Consider the following 7,940-nt stretch of genomic DNA (forward strand, 5'->3'; position numbering starts at 1 on the left):
CCCATTATTATTTGGCAAACGATTTTAGACTGGATTGATTAGCCATGAAATGAATGCAGTGATTTGCACAGCTTAAATATGCACGTAATTGTTTAAATATGAGATGACATTGACAGCTTTCCAAATAGTGCTTATATTCTAATAAAGCTATTTACTAACATATATCAGTATAATCCTTATACATTACCATCCAATTTTTTCTTTATAGTTCCAGAATTTCCCACTTTTATCTTGACTAAATTCCTAAATTCTTCATTCTAACACCTTTCAGAGGAAAACAATAGAATGGGAAAGACAAGAGATCTCTTCAAGAAAATGAGAGATACCAAGGAAACAATTCATGCAAAGATGGGCACAATAATGGACAAAAACGGTATGAACCTAACAGAAGCAGAAGATATTAAGAAGAGGTGGCAAGAATACACAGAAGAACTATACAAAAAAGATCCTAATGACCCAGATAACCACGATGGTGTGATCACTCACCAGACATCCTGGAGTGCAAAGTCAAGTGGGCCTTAGGAAGAATCACTATGAACAAAGCTAGTGGAGGTGATGGAATTACAGCTGAGCTAATTCAAATCCTAAAAGGTGATGCTGTGAAAGTGTTGCACTCAATATGCCAGCAAATTTGGAAAGCTCAGCAGTGGCCACAGGGCTGAAAAAGGTCAGTTTTCATTCCAATTCCAAAAAGAAAGGCAATGCCAAAGAATGTTCAAACTACCGCACAATTGCACTCATCTCACACACTAGCAAAGAAATGCTCAAAATTCTCCAAGCTAGGCTTCAATAGTACATGAATCAAGAACTTCCAGATGTTCAATCTGGATTTAGAAAAGGCAGAAGAACCAGAGATCAAATTGCCGACATCCACTGGATCATAGAAAAAGCAAGAGAATTCTAGAAAAACATCTGCTTCATTAACTACACTAAAGCCTTTGACTGCGTGGGTCACAACAAATTGTAAAAAACTCTTAAAGAGATGGGAATACCAGACCACCTCTGCGAAACCTGTATGCAGGTCAAGAAGCAACAGTTAGAACTGGACATGGAAAAATGGACTGGTTCCAAATTGGGAAAGGAGTACATCAAGGTTGTATAATGTCACCTTGCTTATTTAACTTATATGCAGAGTACATCATGCAGAATGCCAGACTGGATGGAGCACAAGCTGGAATCAAGATTGCAGCGAGAATTATCAATAACCTCAGATATGCAGATGACATCACCTTTACGGCAGAAAGTGAAGGGAACTAAATAGCCTTTTGATGAAAGTGAAAGAGGAGAATGAAAAAGCTGGCTTAAAACTCAACTTTCCAAAAACTAAGATCATGGTATCTGGTCCCATCACTTCATGGCAATTAGATGGGGAAACAATGAAAACAGTGACAGACTATTTTCTTGGGCTCCAAAATCACTGCAGAGTGATTGCAGCCATGAAATTGAAAGACACTTCTCTTTGGAAGAAAAGCTATGACAGCATATTAAAAAGTGGAGACATTACTTTGCTGACAAAGGTCCATCTAGTCAAAGTTATGGTTTCCAATAGTCATATATGGATGTGAGAGTTGGACCAAAAACAAAGCTGAGCGCTGAAGAAATGATGCTTTAGAACTGTGGTGTTGGAGATGACTCTTGAGAGTCCCTTGGACTGCAAGGAGATCCAACCAGTCCCTCCTAAAGGAAATCAGTCCTGAATATTCATTGGAAGGACTGATGCTGAAGCTGAAACTTCAGTACTTTGGCCACCTGATGTGAAGAACTGACTCATTGGAAAAGACCCTGATGCTGGGAAAGATTGAAAGCAGGAGAAGGGGCCAACAGAGGATGAGATGGTTGGATGCTATCACTGACTTGATGGACATGAGTTTCAGCGAGCTCTGGGATTTGGTGATGGACATTTAAGCCCAGCATGCTGCAGTCCATATGGTTGCAAAGAGTCAGACAACAGAGTGACTGAACTGAACTGAACACCTTTAATCAATGATGGACTGTGGTAAATACAAAATAAGCTACATTGATGATTGCAGCTTTATTGCTAACTTTAGTCTCCTCTTTCAATATTTACAGTTTAAGTGCAGACAAGTTTGGTTGGAAAGCACAAAACCCAAAACCACAGTATACAGTTTGAAGAGAAATGCAAAGAATTTCAATTGTACATGGACTTATAGACATTAAAATGTTTGTCTAGAAAAACTGGAAAATCTGATTGTACTATAAAATATCTCTCAACCTTTCAATGGTAGCTTATACTTTTCTATTTCCCTGAATGATTTCCCTTATCTCTCATCTCCTCTCTACTTCTATTGTTGCTCTCCAATTAACACTCTCCTATCTCTTGTTGGACTTTCCTAACAGCTCTTTCAGTCTTATCAATTTTAAAGGTATCCACAGCTGCCAGAGTCATCTTGTCATCTTTTTAAAATCTAAACCTGGTTATATCTTTGTTGTTTTGTTGTTGCTATTTAGTCACTAAGTCGTGTCCAACTCTTTGGGGACCCCATGGACTGTAACCCACCAGGCTCCTCTGTCCATGGGATTCTCTAGGCAAGAATACTGGAGTAGGTTGTCATTTCCTTCTCCAAGGTATCTTCCCAACCCAGGGATTGAACCCATGTCTCCTGCATTACAGATGAATTCTTTACTGCTGAGCCAACAGGGAAGCACATATTTGTTGTTTTTTTTTTGGTCAAAAAGTTTTAACGGTCTGCAGTACACAGAGGATAAAGTCCAAGTTCCTGAATGTTGCATACAGAACTTTTTCTTGATGTAGCTCCACCTTACCATCTAGCATCACCTTTTTCTTGATCTAGTTCCACCTTACCATCCAGCATCACATTTGGCCATTTCTGCACCAACAGACCTTGCTCCACTCCTGGGTAACCATTCAGATGGTCTGCACTGTGTGCTGTCTTTATGACACTGCTTATACAAGTCTCACTACTAGAAAGCCCTTTACCCCTCTCCCACATGGCAACCTTTCTCAGCCCCCAGAGCCTCTTACTCTGGAAAATCTTCCACTACTGTCTAAGCAAAATTAATTGCTCCCTCTTTTAAGCGAGGACCCTGGTGTTAATATGTCTACTGTTGCACTAGAAAGGGAAAGTGAAAAAGAAGTCACTCAGTCGTGTCCAACTCTTGGCAGCCCCATGGACTGTAGCCTACCAGGCTCCTCCATCCATGGGATTTTCTAGGCAAGAGTACTGAAGTGGGCTGCCATTTCCTTCTACAGGGGATCCTCCCAACCCAGGGATCGAACCAGGGTCTCCTGCATTGCAGACAGATGCTTTACCGTCTGAGCCACCAGGGAAGCCTGTTGCACTGAATCCTCCTAAATTGTAACTGCTTCTTCACATGTCTCATTTTCCATTAGGCTCAGAGCCACTTGAAGAGAAGGACTGTATCTTCTCTATTATTTTTATCTCCAACAGTAACGAGTAGCTAACAATAATAATAAATGTTAGTGATTACACACTAGGACTGTATCAGGTGCTAATCTGCCTCCCTCACTTAATTCTTACAATACCCCTATATGAAGTGGGTGATTTTATTAGCCCCATTTTATAGATAAGGAAAGTAAAGCAAAGCACAAAGTAGGTGCTCAATAATGTTAATGAATGTTGTCGCTTTTTAAAAAATTTAATGGAGTCATACCATCAGTACTCCTGAGAGCTTCCAGAAGCTATCACAACTGAAAGTGGATATCTTGGTGCAGCAGGGTACATGCAGTGATCTGAGGCTGGCTATTTGGTTCAGGAAGACCCAGATTATCTGCCATTCTCAATTCAACTCCACATATAATGGGCTTCAAGAGTAACTGCATTGTTTTTTGTTTTTCTTTCACATGATATACTGACTTTGTAAATCGTTGTCCTTTTCCCTGATTTCATCTATACATAACCAACGTGAATCGTTGAAATTAATACTTCTTGTCAATTTTCTTAAAATGTCTAACACAGAGATAAGGTTGCCAGACCTGGGAAGAAAAAAATGCCCACCTCAATACCAGTAAGTGAGCAGTTCTTATGCTAATTTTATCTGGTCTAAATCCTCTCTCCAGCTAGGCTCAAATTAAGATGGATTTGAGAGTTTTCCTAGATTATAAGAAACTGTTGTTCTGTGAAACTAACTTTATAATTCTTCAGCTACATCACTGCACATGAGCATATGAACTTAGATTGTTAACCAATATGGGTTGTTTCCAGAAAACATTTTCATTTTAACCACTCCAATTTGCTGAGCCCAAATGCATAATAAATGGGTGGGGCGGGGCGAGGGTGTTGGTAGGGGTGGGGTGGCTGGGTGGAAGACCAGAGGCTGAAGTATTTGTAGTTCAAGGATTGGTGCCAAGGCACACAGTTTGTAGCAACTACCTACTGCCCACCATGAAGCTGGCCCTGCCAGTAAGGGAGAGAAGTGTTACAAAAACACATTTAGCCCCTAGACTAATTGACCAGAGATACCACAACCCATATTAAAAATCACAGAAAAATAAGTTCACTAATAATCTATTGAGTTCTTCCAGGTGAAATCCACACCTCATGTGACATAGAGGAAAAGGGAAAACACAAGCAGAATAATAAAGTAGTTTGAACCCAAGGATTTTACCATCTGGGTCTTCTGTTGGGGGAATCATGCCTGTTATCTTTACTTTGTACTCAAGATACCTTTGTTATTACAAAAGGCAGTGATGGGGGAATTCCCTGGTGGTCCAGTGGTTAGGATTTGGCACTTTCACTGCAGAGGCCTGGGTTCAAGCCCTGGTTGGGGAACTGAGATCCCACAAGCCATGTAACATGACCAGATTTTTTTTAATTACTTGAATAAAAGAAAGCAGTGATAGAATAATAAAAGACCACTTCCCCAAGGGAATGAGTTCAGTGAGTAAAACCAGGGCACATGCCCACATACAAAGAATTCTGTACACTTTTGCATCTATTCCTTTCAATTCTCTCTGCTTCTTCTTGCTCCTGGATCCTGCTGCCTCTTGAATTCTTGCAAACTCTCTGTGTTTTGTTATCCCCAGATCCCTAAGAGAGAGGATCTGATTGGTTCCACAAATCACAATAGTCCCTCCTGAGTAACCTCTCACACCAGGCCTATAGAATCTAACAGAGAGCAGACCATGTCTGTTCATTTATATTCCCACCCTAGTCTCAGCTCTCAGCCCATGACTGACGAGTATAGGAGTATGAATACCTCAGCTCCCTCAACCCTGATGGGATTGTCTGTGATGGGATCCTCATGTCTCCAAACTTCTCTACAAAATAGTTACCAAGTTACTTTCTGTGGGATTTTGCTTGACACCTCACCCTTGTTTGTCTTCCTTTCAACCTTGTCCCATGTCCCCATTGCTCTAGATTTTTCCGGGAAAAATTCCTATCTCAAGGGCCCTATGACAGCAAGACAAACTCTACATTCTATTTGAAGACTCTTTTCATCGGAGCACTTTCACAATTATCCCAGGGCCTGCTTTTGGGGAGCCAATCTCAGAAAAGGCATTTCATATTTTCCTCTTGGGAGTTTTCAATCTGCCCTTCTTAAGAGCCTACTTTATGGATTTTGGCTTACGTTCATAAGAAAAAGCCATTTTACATTTTGCTAAGACATGTAGAGATTGGCTGTCTTTGAGGCAGAAGCCGATCTTTGATCTATTCAGCTGTGATCAGGGGTGCAGGGTAATGTAGAACAGAGAGCATCATCATCTGTGCATACCCTTTATTGGGGGCTTGGCCGTAGGCTTTGGAAGCCTCTCTGAGATTAGAAGCAGAATCCCAGAGCTAAAAAGCTCCCTTGAGAACACTTTCATATTTATCTGGATAATGCCTCTTGGACATAAGTATGGCAAGGTGATAACAAGTAAAGGCAATAATTGCAAACCGTGTATGTCAAATTGAAGAAACCAAAGTGCTCTCAGTGGTGGAAATAATATGGAAATGACAATGTGTCAATTGCAGTCATAAAGCAGTACCTTAAAATGTGAAAGACAAAGACAGAAGACACAAACTTGGGAGTATAGTATCAAGAGGGAAAACACACCGACAGGTATGTGCAAGCCACACACACAAGCACGCAAGTGCACGCACACCCATCCACACACACATCACCTCTTCTCACTAAGAGCAATTAGAGGTTGAACCACATTTCAGGACCTTAAATGAGAATGGTATCTCCTTAATTTTCCATTAACTCACTCACAGGGGAAGTCTGACCCCCCATGAGGAAGAAACTGATGACAGCTATTTACAAGGCAGCAGGGCACACCTTTATTTATGGTTGTATTCTGCTTTTAATTCTTGAATTCTTAGGTACCTATCATTCATTCTGTAAATTACATACAGCAACCTAGTAAGTGATTTGCAGATTAAATCATTTAACTGTAAGAATAATAAAATATTAAAAATTCCTTTATACTCAATAACTATTGATACTTATCCTAACTCATACACAGACATCACAATATAAAGTAACACTACAAAACAGCCATTAAATGAAAGAAATCACAAAACATATAAGGTGCTTTTGAAGGAAATGAGGAGAAACGTCCACAAACATTCCTCTACCCAAATTTGTTTGTGATGACCTCACATAGCACAATGGTCCAAACTCTACCCACAAAAGGGAGGAAAAAAAAACAGTGTTCTCTAGGGGACAAATGAAGGTTTTAATTTTTATTCTTGAACTATTATTGTTTGTTGCCTGACAGGATTTTTTCTTTGTATTAAAAGGAATTGTGCCAGAGAGCAGGGAATAAAAGCCATTAAGACTTGGTACCTGCTCCTATGGGGATGGTGAGCATGGGCATAATCATAAAACAAAGGAAAACATGTTATGTATTCTCATTCCAGCTGATGAAATCAGGGTTGGCCTCAAGGAAGAGGTCTACATATTTGAACCAGACTTGAGAGAAGTATGTACTGTGCTAAGTCACTTCTGTCGTGTCCAACTCTTTGTGACCCTATGGACCATAGCCCACCAAGCTCCTCTGTCCATGGGATTCTCCTGGCAAGAATACTGGAGTGGGTTGCCGTGCCCTCCTTCAGGGGATCTTCCTGACCCAGGGATTGAACCTGCATCTCTAAAGTTTCCTGCATTGGCAAGCAGGTTCTTTACCACTAGAGCTACCTGGGAAGCCCTAAAAGAAGGATACGATTTCCAAAAAAAGTGGGGTGGGGGGCAGGAAATAGGAAACCCCAAGGACTCATTCCTGTGACTACCACTTTCCCCTACCACAGGTAACTCCTTTAAGTCTTAGCTTCTTACTCTTTCCTTTACTTTTTCCTGTGGTCATGTATGGATGTGAGAGTTGGACTGTGAAGAAGGCTGAGCACCGAAGAATTGATGCTTTTGAACTGTGGTGTTGGAGAAGACTCTTGAGAGTCCCTTGGACTGCAAGGAGATCCAACCAGTCCATCCTAAAGGAGATCAGCCCTGGGATTTCTTTGGAAGGAATGATGCTAAAGCTGAAACTCCAGTACTTTGGCCACCTCATGCAAAGAGTTGACTCATTGGAAAAGACTCTGATGCTGGGAGGGACTGGGGACAGGAGGAGAAGGGGACGACAGAGGATGGAATGGCTGGATGGCATCACTGACTCGATGGACGTGAGTCTGAGTGAACTCCGGGAGTTGGTGATGGACAGGGAGGCCTGGCATGCTGGGATTCGTGGGGTCGCAAAGAGTCGGACACGACTGAGCGACTGATCTGATCTTACTCTTTCAGAGCTTCTCATTCATCTGTCCTTAAGAAGAGAAGCAGGAAGCCCAAGTGGATCTTTTTCTTTCAAAAAGAAGTAATTGTTTGTTTCTGAAAAGTTTCTCAAATTTATCTTAGTCTCCATTACCACTTCTGCTACTGAAGTTCAGACTTGCATTATTGTTCCCCCTTGACTTTTGCAAGAGTCCTCATTTCTAGTCTCCAATCAAACTGCTAGCACTCTT

Source organism: Bubalus kerabau, chromosome 3 (assembly GCF_029407905.1).
Source record: "Bubalus kerabau isolate K-KA32 ecotype Philippines breed swamp buffalo chromosome 3, PCC_UOA_SB_1v2, whole genome shotgun sequence".
NCBI lineage: Eukaryota > Metazoa > Chordata > Mammalia > Artiodactyla > Bovidae > Bubalus > Bubalus kerabau.